At 47.6% G+C, this 13,530-nt stretch overlaps 1 protein-coding gene across 1 annotated transcript in view; it reads right to left on the bottom strand.

The window, feature by feature from the left end:
• SLC24A3 (solute carrier family 24 member 3) overlaps positions 1–13,530 on the bottom strand; it is a 504,574-nt gene that overhangs the window by 443,440 nt on the left and 47,604 nt on the right. The gene's annotated exons all lie outside the window — the stretch shown is intronic.

Genomic DNA, 13,530 nt, shown 5'->3' with positions numbered 1-13,530 from the left:
GGACACCACGTCAATGTCCTCAGAGTCTAGGCCAGTGAATGCAGAGATGAAAGCACAGATGTGAAAACAGTGAACCACTGAATGCATGATGGGATAAGCAGGCTAAGAGTGCTGAGGCCTCCAGCTGAGATGACTATAGGGAACAACATGCCAGGAGAAAGGACAGACGATGAAGGGCACATCAGAGGGGGGAATGGAGCACATTCTGTTAAGGACTTGTTGAGCTCAAAGTGTCTGTGAAGCATGGGAATGGAGGTAAGCTGCCTATATGTGTATGGGTGGGGACAACTCAGGGTAGAGAGCTAGGCTTCAGACAGCATTTGGAGAGTCATAAGCAAATAAGGAAGAGTATGAGACATGATGCCTGGGGTCTTCTGGAAACAGCAGCAGGGAAGAGAAGAGTCGAGAGGGGAGGGGAGGGGAGAGGAGGGGAGGGGAAGGAGAAGGAGAAGAAGAGAGGAGAAGGAGAAGAGAGGAGAAGGAGACGGAGATGGAGACAGAGACGAGACGAGACGAGAAGAGAAGAAGAAGTTGTGGGGAACTCAATGTTGCTTCAGAGTGCAAGGAAAGTAAAAGAACTCAGCAACGGATCATGAAAGGAAGGGAAAGAGGAAAGAGAATGGTGTAAAGCAAGGTCAGCAGAAAGGGAATTTTAAGAGTAGCCTATGGCCTTGATCACTATGGACAAACCAAGTAAGACAAAGGCAAAGACACAACAGAGATGGACATCAGAGAGTCACTGGGAGATGGAAAGAGCAAGCAAAGATGGTCTTTCTGGTGGCTTAGCACTAAAGAAAGATGTGGCATGAGGCAATTGCCACCTTTTGAGTGTTCAGGGTTGTTGTGGTCAGAAGCTGGGCCGAAGTACAAGATAAAGGCCTACTTCATAAGTCAAGTGGTCTTCACAAAAGGCCACAGGGTGCATCCCACCCAGCCACATCAGTATGGTGTTGTGAAATGATCAATGAAGAGCTAAAGGTCATCATACCCATTCAACTATTCCCATGGTGATTTTAGTTTCCCAAATGATTTCACCTTCATTATTGAATTTGAACCTCACAGCATCACTTAGGAAAGAAAAGAGGGAGCCAGAACGTTGTCCACTTTGTCCACTGTGGTCTCTCTAAAACCCAATCACTCCTGGTTCTGAGGAGGTGCTCAGTAAGTAGGTGTTGAAATAACCATTACCACTTCAAGGCTAGACAAAGTAAGACTCATGGAAGTTTCTGGAAATCACAGTGCTTGTAGGCATCTCACTTAAGCCACAAGATACATGTAATACCAACAGCTCATGCTTGAGATCTTCCTCAAATGAAAGATTTGTTCCCAAATTTAAAATTATCAAGATATCTCATTATGACTTATGTATACATATTAGCCAGAACAAGGCGTACTCACAAAAAAAAAAAGTACAATGTGGAGCCAAACTACAATAAACAATAAGTTTAGATTCTGAAATGCAAAAAGCCTACATGGCAGCCACCTATATTAGTTTAGTCAAAACTGAGAGAGCAATACCAAAAATAATTCAAAGAGAAAACAAGACATTCGTGTAGTCTGGTTAACCTCAACAGTTAGTTCTTAGTATTAAGAATGGTAAGAAACAGAGAAAAAATTTTTCAAAAACTCATAAAGAAACAATAAGCTCAGTGGTCTGAAAATCCAACAAGCATCCCTGAAATGTGAACACAGCACCATATTGTCACAAATGATCTAAAAGGGGTGGAGAAAGACATCCTGTTTGTCTCAGGCAGGGTTTCCACAGAAGCAACCCATGAGACAAGGATTTGAACCCTCATGTTTTCTTTGGGGAGTAGGGATCATCCCAGGTAGCATCTGGCAGGTAAGAGGGACACGGGATGGGGAAGAAGAGCCAGCCAATGAAGGGTACACTTCAAGCCAATTGCCAAAATGAGTAAACTAGACCCCTGGAAAGCTCTAGGGGTCAGGGTAGACAGGTATCTCAGACACTGGAGGGGTAAGGAAATTTAGGTATGTATCCACCCATTCCTGATCTGCCATTGGTAGAAGGCTGTTTCCAGGGGACATGAATTCCCTGGTACTTCTAACCTGTCACATGGGTGTCCAAGGTGGGCTCCAGTGTCCACAGAAAGACCTTAGACAATGAGATGGAGGTGCTAAAAGTAAAGCAGTGCCTTTGTGCACTGAAGAGTTAAAAACAAAGAGATATGGGCAGGGCACCAGTGGCCTCTTCCATCCTGCATGAGATCCAAAGATAGAGTGGTGCTAGGGATCAACAGATTGGCCATTCTGCTGTTCTCATAATCTGGGTCAAAGAAAAGTACTTTGTGGTACTACAATCCTAATGTTTAGGAAAACTCCAAAGATTTGCAAAGAAGCAATTGTCCCTTCCAATGACTTCCAAAGCTCTTTCTTAGGCCAAGTTTCCATGGTTCTGTAATTCTGAAAGAAAAGCTGATACCAATTAAGAGATGTAAAAATAAAGCCAGCTATTGTAGCAGAAAATTAGAGGATTTTTTTTACATAATGATTCAATATCTTCAGGCATTAGAGACTATTAAGGCAGCACCTCTGGATTCCAAAACCTACAAATTTTTATCTCAACAAAAATATATTTGACCACTAACCACTGATCGACTAATGCAGAGACCAGAGTCAGAAAGTCAGAGAGACAAAGAAAGCTCTGCATTCACTTACTTCCCACGGAGAACCAAGTGTGACAATATTATACCCCCATTCCATTTTTCCTCACAAAATCCTGGTGAGGTAGGAAGGGGCAGTTGACGCTGGGGTCGACTTACCTTGGGAGTAAATATATCAGGGTAGAAGAGATTTTCTTAAAATCAGAGCCAATCCCTAGCCAGCCACATCAACTACCATTTAATAGATATTATGGCTTCCACTTACTGAGAGTCTATTAAGCACGGAGAACTTTCTATTCCATCCATGTTTCATCTTTTTAAAAAAAATTTTAATGTTTTATTTCTGAGAGACAGAAAGAGACAACATGAGCAGGGGAGGGTCGGAGAGAGAGGGAGACACAGAATCTAAAGTAGGCTCCAGGCTCTGAGCTGTCAGCACAGAGCCTGACACGGGGGTCGAACCCACAAGCTATGAGATTACGACCTGAGCTGAAGTCGAACGCCCAACCGACTGTGCCACTCAGGCGCCTCCATCCATGTTTTATCTTAACAAGTTTTATTTTGAACTATTAGCTCCATTTGCAAATAAGGAAGCCAAAGCACAAAGAGGTTGAAAGACTTGTCCAAGGTCACAAGCTAAGAGGAATAGAATGGGAATCTGAACCCAGGCCTGGTGACCCAATGGCCACATTCTTGGTAGATCCCTGGAGAGGATGAAATACATCTGGTGTTCAGCTACAGCAAGGTAGATCAACAGTGCAACCCACACCTTATAAGAGGTTAGGGGTGAACAGTCTCACTAAGCCTCCTTCCAGGAAGGTTGTTTCCTCAGAAACAATTAGGAACAATAATGAGGCATATACCTCATGAAACCATCACAAACAGAAAATGGTTCCAAAAACCCCAGCGAATGCACGAGGCTGTGCTCGGTGTGTTTTTCTTACAGACTAAGTCAGTCCCATCGGCCATCACATGGAGAGCTATATTCTTGGATTTAGGGACAAGGGGTGGACTGTGGGGAGGGCAGAGGGGAAGCAAGCACCCACACTTGGTTTCTCACTGCTCTCCCTTCACTCATCTCTGGCCTCTTGGACTTCTCTGCTAGGGCAGAGGCTGCTCCACAAAGCTACACTTGAGCAATGTCAACAAAAACACTTGGCGTCTGTCCACTGCATTCTTGGCTCCTCATCTGCCAGGCCCTGGAAGTTGCATGTTGGCCTAATTAGTTGGGGGACAGGGGGCATGTGAGGAGGGACGCAGATAGCTCACATGTCATATGTCACCAGCAGAGACAGCATGTGTGACTGAAGGCTCTGAGAAGGGGGGACAGGAGTGGGCTGTGGAGATAGCACGGGGTGCCTGCTGAAAGGGGAAGAAGTTCTCAACCCGAGACTCAAGCCACATGCACTAAGGAAGGAAAGAAGTGGAGGCTGGGTGCCAAGTTTCCATTACAGAGCTGTGTGCTCACCCTCTCCTGCTCTCACCACCCCCTCCCCCCATCTTTCTCCCTCTTCCCCCAGCCCTTCTTCCTCCCTGGAACAGGGGCTGGGAGAACCCAAGGTTTTCTGACACCAAGAACGGGTTTTCTTGGGTGCCTCAGATCCCAGCCTTCACTTTTTCCTGTGTGTCCCCTTGTCCCACAGGACTTCCACCCTTCCCAAATACTGGCCATAGGACCCTCGGAGAGATGGGGCTATCTGCTCTCTAAGGAGGGGACTCCCGCAGACATAAGAACAGGCAGCAGATGGGCATGTCTGCTGCAACAGCATCATGACCATCCTGTGTGTCCCTTGCCTATGCACCAAGCCACTCCATGCTCTCACAGGGCATATCTGCTCTCTTACTGCCGTTGCTGATGGGGTTAAGTGGTCTACCTGGGACTCAAGCCCAGATCTGACTCCAAAGCCCAGGTAAGCAATTCCACCTTTCCCAGAGCTCTAGAAGCCCAGAGGACTTGGCCTCCAGGGGTCAGCAGGCTCACTTTGAGAGGCCATGTTAACTCTCCCCTCCCCCAAAACTGAAATACTGCATTTCTCCTTGAAACTGGGATGGAGAGAGCCACCACTCTGAAACACCCAGAGGATCAGGGCAATAGCCCCTCATTTGCAGATGGGGAAACAGTCTTCGAATGCTTACACAACGGTGAAGAAATAATGTACAGAAAACTCACTTAACAGAACAAGAGACAGAGCTGATGACCACAGAGACTGGCTCTGGCTCTCTAGGCTGGCTCAGTGCTCCTCACCAAGGCTATAAATACCCCACCCTACAGTTTACACAGCTGTCTCCACTCTCTGCGCCCCAGGTCTTCACCTCAGGGTCAGAGGTCAGGTTTGCATAAGCCCGCAGCCAGCAGACCGCCTTCTGCAGACTTGGTGAGCAGGGGTGCATCTGCCCGCCCCCAACAGCACCCTCCACCCCAAGAGTCTCTCGAGAATGAGCCTGGTGCTTCTCAGCCTCTGTGAGTAAAGAGGCAGCAACGGAGGCCCTGGCTTTCTGCACGTGGATTTTCACACGGATTTTCCAGCTGAAAGAAGAGTGTGTCTCTGCACTGTTCTTGGTCCTTGGAAAGGAATACAAACTGCGGAGAAGCTGTGAGCTCTCCAAAACCACCAGGAGAGGAAGAAGCCAGGGGCTGAATGAGCCTTACACTGGTTCTTCTCCATTGCCTTAAAGCTTCCAGAAAGACAGAGAAGGGCAGATCCAGAGACCTCATTGCTGCGGGGAGGCCACACACTCTGTTTAAATGTCTCCTCTCTAGCTGCTTGTACATGCTGTTCAGTGGGTGGGGGGCGCTTAGAACCCAGCGGGCTGAGTCAACTTCTCCCCTCTCCTGTGCTCCATCTACGTACAGACAGCATTCACAGGTTGCCACTTTAACACTGAATTTGAACCTTCCAGCACTGAGGCACGACACCTCTTCAAGAGTAAAGTTGAAAGCTGAAGGCTTTTGGTCACTCCAAAAGGCCTCCCTTCCACTCCAAGGTGAAGGGTAACCCCCAACCACCTGCCCCACTGAGGCAGGCACTGCCACTGATGCCCAGTCCTCTGGCAGTCTCCTCTCCCACACAGAGTGGTCACTTAGCTACAGCACGGGCACCTGTTTGGGGGCTGGCTGGAAACACAGATCTCAGGCTGGAGAGAGTAAGAAGCTGTGTGGGGCGCACTGGAGCCTAGCTGCTCTCCCATGCCCCGCGGGCAGTCCTCCCGGCACAACACACACTAGGGGGCCGCAGGCACAGGGAGCCGGTCCCTGCCTGCCCCTGCTGGACTGAGGGGTGCAGGAATGCAAGGACCTCAGATGGTGAAAAGGAAGGCAGGGAGCACACGGCAGGTTGGTGGGGCTTCAGGCCACGCCGTGGTGTTCAATCATGTCCCACATCAGAATGACTGGTCTCTCTGCCCACCCACAGGAGAGAAAAAGGAGGGCCCAGCTATCTACTCCCCTACAATGTCTGCACCACTGCTGCACCTTGCCTTCCCTCCTGTCACCAACCCCTACACAGATCCAGCCCACTCACTTCCCCCTGGGGCCAAAAGAAGATGGATGAGTCCCTGAAAGAGTGGCCTTGGGGACAAGGGACTGCCCAAGGCCCTCAGCCCAAAGGCATGAACCAAGTGTCCAAACTGGCCCAAACAGACTCTGCCATGGCAAAAGAAGGCAAGTCTGGTTGTGAGACTCTGAGCCTCTCACTGCTTCCAGAGGGAAGCTCTTCTTCCAGGCAGCCTTTCCTGACCTTCCAGAACCTCTTCCACCACAAGCTCCCAGAAAAGGAGCTACTCCTCCTTTAGAGCATGTATTACAGACAGCATCATAACCTGTCTTTATTGCTCCTTCCCACCCCCAACCCGTATGCCAGCTCCAGGAATACCCATCGTGCTTGTGTTTTTCTCCTCACTGTGTCTGCCTGGCCTGGAACTCAGTGGACACTGGACAGCCACGGTGTCTTAGTGTTTCACTCAAGCCACCATCTGAGTAGGCCTAGAGAGTATTCAGCAAATCCCCAGGAAAGATCCCCGGGTGATTCTATATCATCCCTCAGGGGTCATGTCCTTTGACTAGGGGTTCATGTTTAAATGACAGGCCTGGGATTTGTAGTGGCAAATCTGCACCAGAATTCAGGTTTTCCAGGTTCCTGGACAAAACTGTTCACGTTACAGCCTTGTTACTCAAAGTGGTCCTGGGACCAGCCACATCAGCATTGCCTGGGAACTTGCTAGAAATGCAAAATCTGGGGCCCGCCTCAGACCCACACTGTATGAGATGCTGCATTTAAACAGGTGACTTGGGACGCCTGGGTGGCTCAGTCAGTTCAGCATCCGACTTCAGCTCAGGTCATGATCTCGTGGTTTGTGAGCTCAAGCCCCATGTCAGGCTCTGAGCTGTCAGCACATCCGGCTTCGGATTCTGTGTCTCCCTCTCTCTGCCTCTCCCTGCTTGCACTCTGTCTCTCTCTCTTTCAAAAGTAAATAAACATTAAAAAAAAAAACTAAATAAAGAAATAAACAGGTGGCTCACATGCACCATTCTACTCCTAACTTGTTCACAATTGTTGTGTGCCTGTGCAACAGTACAGTTCCCACCTCTGAAGTCTGAGATGCAAGGACCCCTCAACATCCTCAGAGACCGGAAAGGCCTCTCGCTGAAAACCTCATGAGCCCCAGCCAAACACGGTGCTTTGGCCGCCATGGTGCTGTCCAGCCAGCCTGAGACACTTCCTCCCATGTCTGCCTCCCCAGATCCATCTAATTCCTCTGAAAGGCTTGAAAGATCTGTCCCCGGCTGCCTGATTTCAGAGCTTTCTCTTTTCAAAACAGCTCCCTATTCTTTCATTACCCTATTAACAAAGCAAGTGGTTTATTCCAAAGACCCCAGGGCTTGTGGTCATAGAAATTCACCACCTTGGGCATTTGTTGACTTGGGATTCTACTGCCAGCTCTGTAACTAGCTTCAGGCTGCTGGAGAAGCTGATTCACTTTATCTTAGCCGCTGCATCTGAGAACTGAAAAGCATGAATGATCCGACCTGTAAAGTCCCTTGATCTTGGATATTTTTTTAAGATTTTACTTCTTAAAAAATTTTTTTATAATGCAATATTTATTTTTATTTTTTTTTACAAATAGTTTATTGTCAAATTAGTTTCCACATAACACCCAGTGCTCATCCCCACAAGTGCCCTCCTCCATGCCTGTCACCCCCCTTCCCCTCCTCCCCACCCCTATAAGCCCTCAGTTTGTTCTCGGCATTCAAGAGTCTCTAGTGGCAAAACTAAGATTTTATTTTTTAAGCAACCTCTACACCAAGAGTGGGGCTTGAACTCACAACCCCAAGATCAAGAGCTGCACATTCCACTGAATGTGGAGCCAGCCAGGCATCCCCAAGCTTAGGTTTTTTTAAATCTAGAGTAGAGTCATCTGACTGAAGGTTGACAGGGTCCCATGGTACATCTATCCCCATCCTTCAAAGTCATGCACCCCAGGAGGATGGGCCACATGACTTATTGAAGAGTGGGAAGAAAATACTAGAACCTCTACATCTGTATCACATGCCAGTCCCCAAAACTTTTCTGGCCTTTATCCGCACCATGCCCATGGGGTACACTGCCAAACAGATGGCTCTTTCTTTTCTCTGCATAAATGTCTTTCATCCTGCTATAAACACACAGCCTCCCAATGGCTTCTATTAATCAAACTAATAAAGCTATGAGAGCACCAGGCAATTGTATGTGAATTAAGATGGCTTCAGGACATAAGGGGTTCAAGGATAGGCTGCAAGGGATGAAAGCTGGCCACTGACAGTGGAAAGAAATAGAGTCTATACCCAGCCTCCAAATACCCTGCTAACCTGGACAGATGATGGCTAGGGGTTGGCCCAAACAAAAGCTTCAAATGCCTAATGCTTTAGATGGTAATGCAGTGTCCACCATGTTGGGAAGTGCCCTGGTTTGGGTCCTCCAAATGCTGAGTCTGAGACAAAGACTTGGGTGCAAGTAGTTTACTCTGAAGGTGATCCCAGGAAGGAGGAGTGAGGGAGAGTGGAAAACAAGACAGCGGAAGAGGCACAAGATACCTAAGGACTCACTATGGATGCTGCTTCTGCTGGCAAGGGCACAGATCCCCTGGAAGGTCAGGGATGCATCCAGGATGCCTACCTGAAGGAAGAGAGCCATGATTCCTATAGCCCACTAGCTGACAGCTGCCCCTAGACACCCCCCCCCTAAATCCTGGGCTGCACTTTTGAGTGGACCAAGCCAGCTCCCACCTACTGGGAAAGACCCTATGCTATGCTTGAGGGCCACCGCAACAAAAGTCTGAACTAACACCGAACTGCCCACTGCAACTGCAGCCAGAGCCCCAGGAGAGCTGAGGGATGTCTCAGGGGGACACCAAATGATGTCAGCTACCAAAGGTAACCTTGGCCTCATCTTGGAAATAATGTCTTTTGAAGCAAGTGGGAAGACAGAGCCACGGACATGTATATTTTCCAATAATGTTTTCCTTTCCTTCTCTCTTCTCTCACCAGGAAACTTGATGCCAGAGCTAAAATATCTTCTTGATGTTTCACGATGTGAGGGACAGGACCAAAGAGACGACAGGTGGTACGGTTTTCATTTAAGTAGAAAGTCACTTGGTTCTTCTCACTTTTTCCTACTCTTTGGCCCACTGCTTGCAACTTTCCAAGCTAGAAACTGAAGCCAGCCATTGGAGAGAAACAAGGTTGAGTGGAAAGAAAGATAGGATCCATTCCCTCTCAGGTTTCAGTCCCAAGTCTGAGATCCAGCACCAGGAAAGGAAAGATGGGGAGAAAAGTACATGAATAGTCATACCAGGATAAGCTGACATGTACAGGACCTTTCAGGCCACCACCTGCTACCTGAGTAATGAGCAGGTTTGCTTCTTACCTTCCAGTCAGAGAGCAACATATCCCTTGCCCCTACATGCAGTGAAACCTGCCAAGGGTACTTTCTATGGATTTGGGATTTACCTATATGAGGCTCTGTTTATTTTCTAGAGTCCTGACAAAAGCAGGCTCCCAATAATTTCCCATTGAAAGACTCACTGAAAACCACAACCAAGATTCAGTATTTAGGACATGCCATGTGACTCGTCATCATGCTGTATGCAGTTTGCCCCATGCATGCCTGTCTGTGCCCTTTCCTCCAGCCCATGCACTCTCTCCCAAAGCCACATTAGGCCCTTCCATTCCAAATGCTGAGAGAGACCCTTTCCATCACAGCTACAACCAGCCAAGATCAGTAAGCCCTTTGACAGGGTGTCAGAAAGAAAAAAGAAAAGGCCTCTTCCACTGCTTCTGAAAGTTAAGGAAGTAGGAAACAAGAGACAGGAGGTCAACAAAAGGACACACATATATTCACAGGCTGAGAAGCAGCAATGGAGCAAGGGACCCTGGGAACAGAGAAGCATGCCCATCACTCCTGGAATCACATACAAGTCACTCTCTGGCAGAAGGATGAGCGGACAATGAAATGCAGAAGAGTCACAGACATGGTGGATGGAGTTAGTAAATGTCCCTTATGGTAGATGTCATGGACATCATGGTCCTTTACTCAAGACCCCTTTCTCTCTTCCCCATTATAGCAGCAAGTTTTGAAGAAAGGCTAGATTGACACCACTGTATCTCCAGGGTTGGACCCATAGCCAAAAAAGATTGGTTCAAGAGTAGCAAGTGGCCCTATTCAGGTCAGTGAGATGTGAGGGGAGGTTTGCCGGCAGCTTCTGGGAAGGAAGGTATCCCCCTCTCCAGAGAGAGCTGCTGATGTCGTATTTCTCTCTCCTTCTGGAAGAAGAGACAATTCCTGGAACCTCTGCATCCATTTTGCCACCATGGGAGAAGCTGGCCTTGGGATGAAGCTCACATAAGGAAGGGAGGAAAAGAGAGAGGAGGAAAACTGGGTCCCTACTGACATCACTGGTCCACTGTCAGGCTCACCTACAGAAATAACGTCTGAAAAATCCCCCAGGATGTTAGATATTTTGAATTTTTTGTATCTGACAGCATGATGTGTCTTGACTGATGTATCATATTGATCATTTCATTAAGAAGATAACGAGTACTGTCGTGAGAAACATCAAACTTTGGTCCAAACCTCAGCTGTGCAACTTTCTAACCTAGATGACCTTAACTGCCCTTACCACTGCACGAACTTCTTCCTGGATGCTGGCCCTACACATAAGTGAATGTCCTTACACTAGTCCACCCAGACACAAAGTTCCTAATAAAATCAGTGAAAACTCGTCACAAAGTTCCTCCTCCCTTCTCTGGGATCCATTATCCATTAGGTCAAACCACCACAGGGTAAGTGGTGGAATCTGTCATTCCCTTGTCGCCCATCACAAGAGCCTAACAGTCAGCAATATGGTCTCTCAGCTCAAAACAACAGTAGACGGGAGGCTGGATAAGGATGAGGAGTCCCTAGAACAAATTCTCATCTCTCAGGAAGGACTCCTCACCTCAGAAAAGTTCGGCGAAGCCATGAAAGGCACTGTGAATGGTATCATCTAATTCACAAGGAGCTGGCAGCATGTGATGAGAGTCTGGGACGGGGGACAGAGCTAGGGCTGATGGGGTGCTACAGAAAGCCTTTCCCTGCCATCTCCTGTTTGCAGAGCCACTCTGATTTTGTACTCAATTAGGAACACATCACATCTGTGACTTGAGCTCATCGCATCCCCTCCAATGACAGGCGTGAGCTGTTGCTACCACCAAATGACAAACAGGAAGTCAGTGAGTAAGGGGAATGTGTCCAGCCATGCCAGAGGCAGTCACCCCACGGGAGGGCAGAGCTCCAATAATCAAGTGCTCCATACGATGTTGCCCCCAGGCCTTCAAAGGGTCACAGGGGACAGTGCTCTTGCAGCTTCAGTCTTTTATGACAAGCAATAAGCCAGAAAATTCTCATCTGCAGAGGCGCATGTAAGGGCTCTTTCCACAGATGCGCACACAGGATGTTCCAGGTGTGAACCGAGAATTTTTTTCTCTCTAGCTCTTTTTGTCTTTGATTCAGGTTTACCAAACTCTACAATAACTAGTACTCTTGTTATTGCTGCTGTTTCTAAATACAGTACCACTGTCCCTTCAGCAGTATAATAAATGGACCCTCTGTGACCATTATGTGCTGAACACCATACAAAAGTATACGTGCATCTGTATTCATAATGTATGTGACCCTGTGCATGCTTACCTCAAGCCTGGCATTGTCTGGGGCATTTTTGTACAATCTCAAGATCTCACTTAATCTTACAACAGCTTTGTAAACTGGGTATCGTCATCCTCACATCCCAAACGAGACACCAATAACTCAGATCTGCCAAAGATCCCAGGCTATGTGTCCAGTCCCTGCCTTGGACTACAGGCAGCATGTAGTCCAAGGTCAGCATTAGGATTGTCCTGGCAGTGTGTAGCAACATGGATGGACCTTGAGGGTGTTATGCTGAGCGAAATAAGTCAGGCAGAGAAGGACAAATACCATATGTTTGCACGTATAGGAGGATTAGGAGGAACTTGACGGAGGACCAAGGGGGAGAAGAAGGGCTGAAATGGTGGGGGAAAGGGAGAGAGGCAAACCATGAGAGACTCTTGAATGCTGACAAAAACTGAGGACTGATGGATGTGGGGGGGAGGGGGGGATGGGCATGAAGGAGGGCACTTTGGGGATGAGCACTGAGTGTTATGTAGAAACTAATTTGACAATAAACTATTTGTAAAAAAAAAATAAAATTAAAAAAAAAAAAAAAAAAAAGGATTGTCCTGGCAGAATGAAGGTGATCCCCTTAGGTACGCAGGCTTTTTAGCAGCAGAGCCTGGCCTGGAACCCCAACCTTCAAGTTCCAACTCCAGGAACTTTTCCTTTACCTTGACCTGCCCTAAACTCAGGACATCTAGATTCTTGCCTCAGTTGCACGAAGATGCTCATTTGCATTATATTCCCCTCCATGTTTCCATCTGAGACCTGGGAGGGATAGGGATGGGTTTTCCTTTGTTTTAAAAGAAACATATGATGGGAGAATCATGAAGAGATTTTACCAGAGCAGAAATAAAAGTGTAAAATATAGCAAAAAGTTAATGGCAGAGTCTAGGTGGTGGGTATCTGAGTGTTCTTTCCATGTTACTATCTATATAGTTGAATATTTTCATAGAAAATGTCGGAAGGGAAATAATGTTGCAGAAGTACATGAGTATCAATATCATCCCCCTTATCATATCTGGGAGTGAGAAAAAGGAAGATAATAGCAATGTGGCCAAGATCCGTGTGTGTTCGAGGAAACTCTCCAGACCCAGTAGGGCGGTCACCACAGTGCGATCACAACAGCTTGGCTGCTTCTGAAACAAAATGGGGTGCTGCTGCCAAGCACTGCTCTGCCCCCAAAACTGTACCCATTATGCCTAAAAGGCCTCGAAGTCCACACTGTCACCACCAGACTGGCATGGCCAAGTGTGCTGCCAATACCTGTCACAGAAGACAATGTCGCAGCAGTCCACCAGGTGGAAGCTGTCCCTTCCAGAACCAACACGCATGAGTGCCAGAGCCTTTGCTCCTAAGACTCCTGGGCACTGGGGACAGCACCTCACTGCTGGCTAGTTGCATGCTTCTGGAACCAGAGTCTAACTTATCTTCTCATCAGAGGGCTTTGGAGCCCTTCTCTCAGTAGCAAAGCAATATCAGCAAAGTGTCCTCACCTGAGAGATCCATGAAATAAGTTAGCTCAGAGTCAGGTAATCTTTGAGCAGATCCATTTTCAATCTCTCCTCTAGATATCACAGTTACCAGAAAACGCACCTGCCTCTAATTTGATTGTGATGTGGGCCCTATCCCTGCACTAATATTAAAATGGAAATCTTCTGGTGACATGACACATTTCTTTGGTGCATTATTGCAGGGTGAGA

The sequence above is a fragment of the Hyaena hyaena genome, unplaced genomic scaffold, assembly GCF_003009895.1.
Source record: "Hyaena hyaena isolate Hyena2069 unplaced genomic scaffold, ASM300989v1 scaffold_859, whole genome shotgun sequence".
Classification (NCBI taxonomy): domain Eukaryota; kingdom Metazoa; phylum Chordata; class Mammalia; order Carnivora; family Hyaenidae; genus Hyaena; species Hyaena hyaena.
This window is presented reverse-complemented; position numbering and strand designations above follow the sequence as displayed.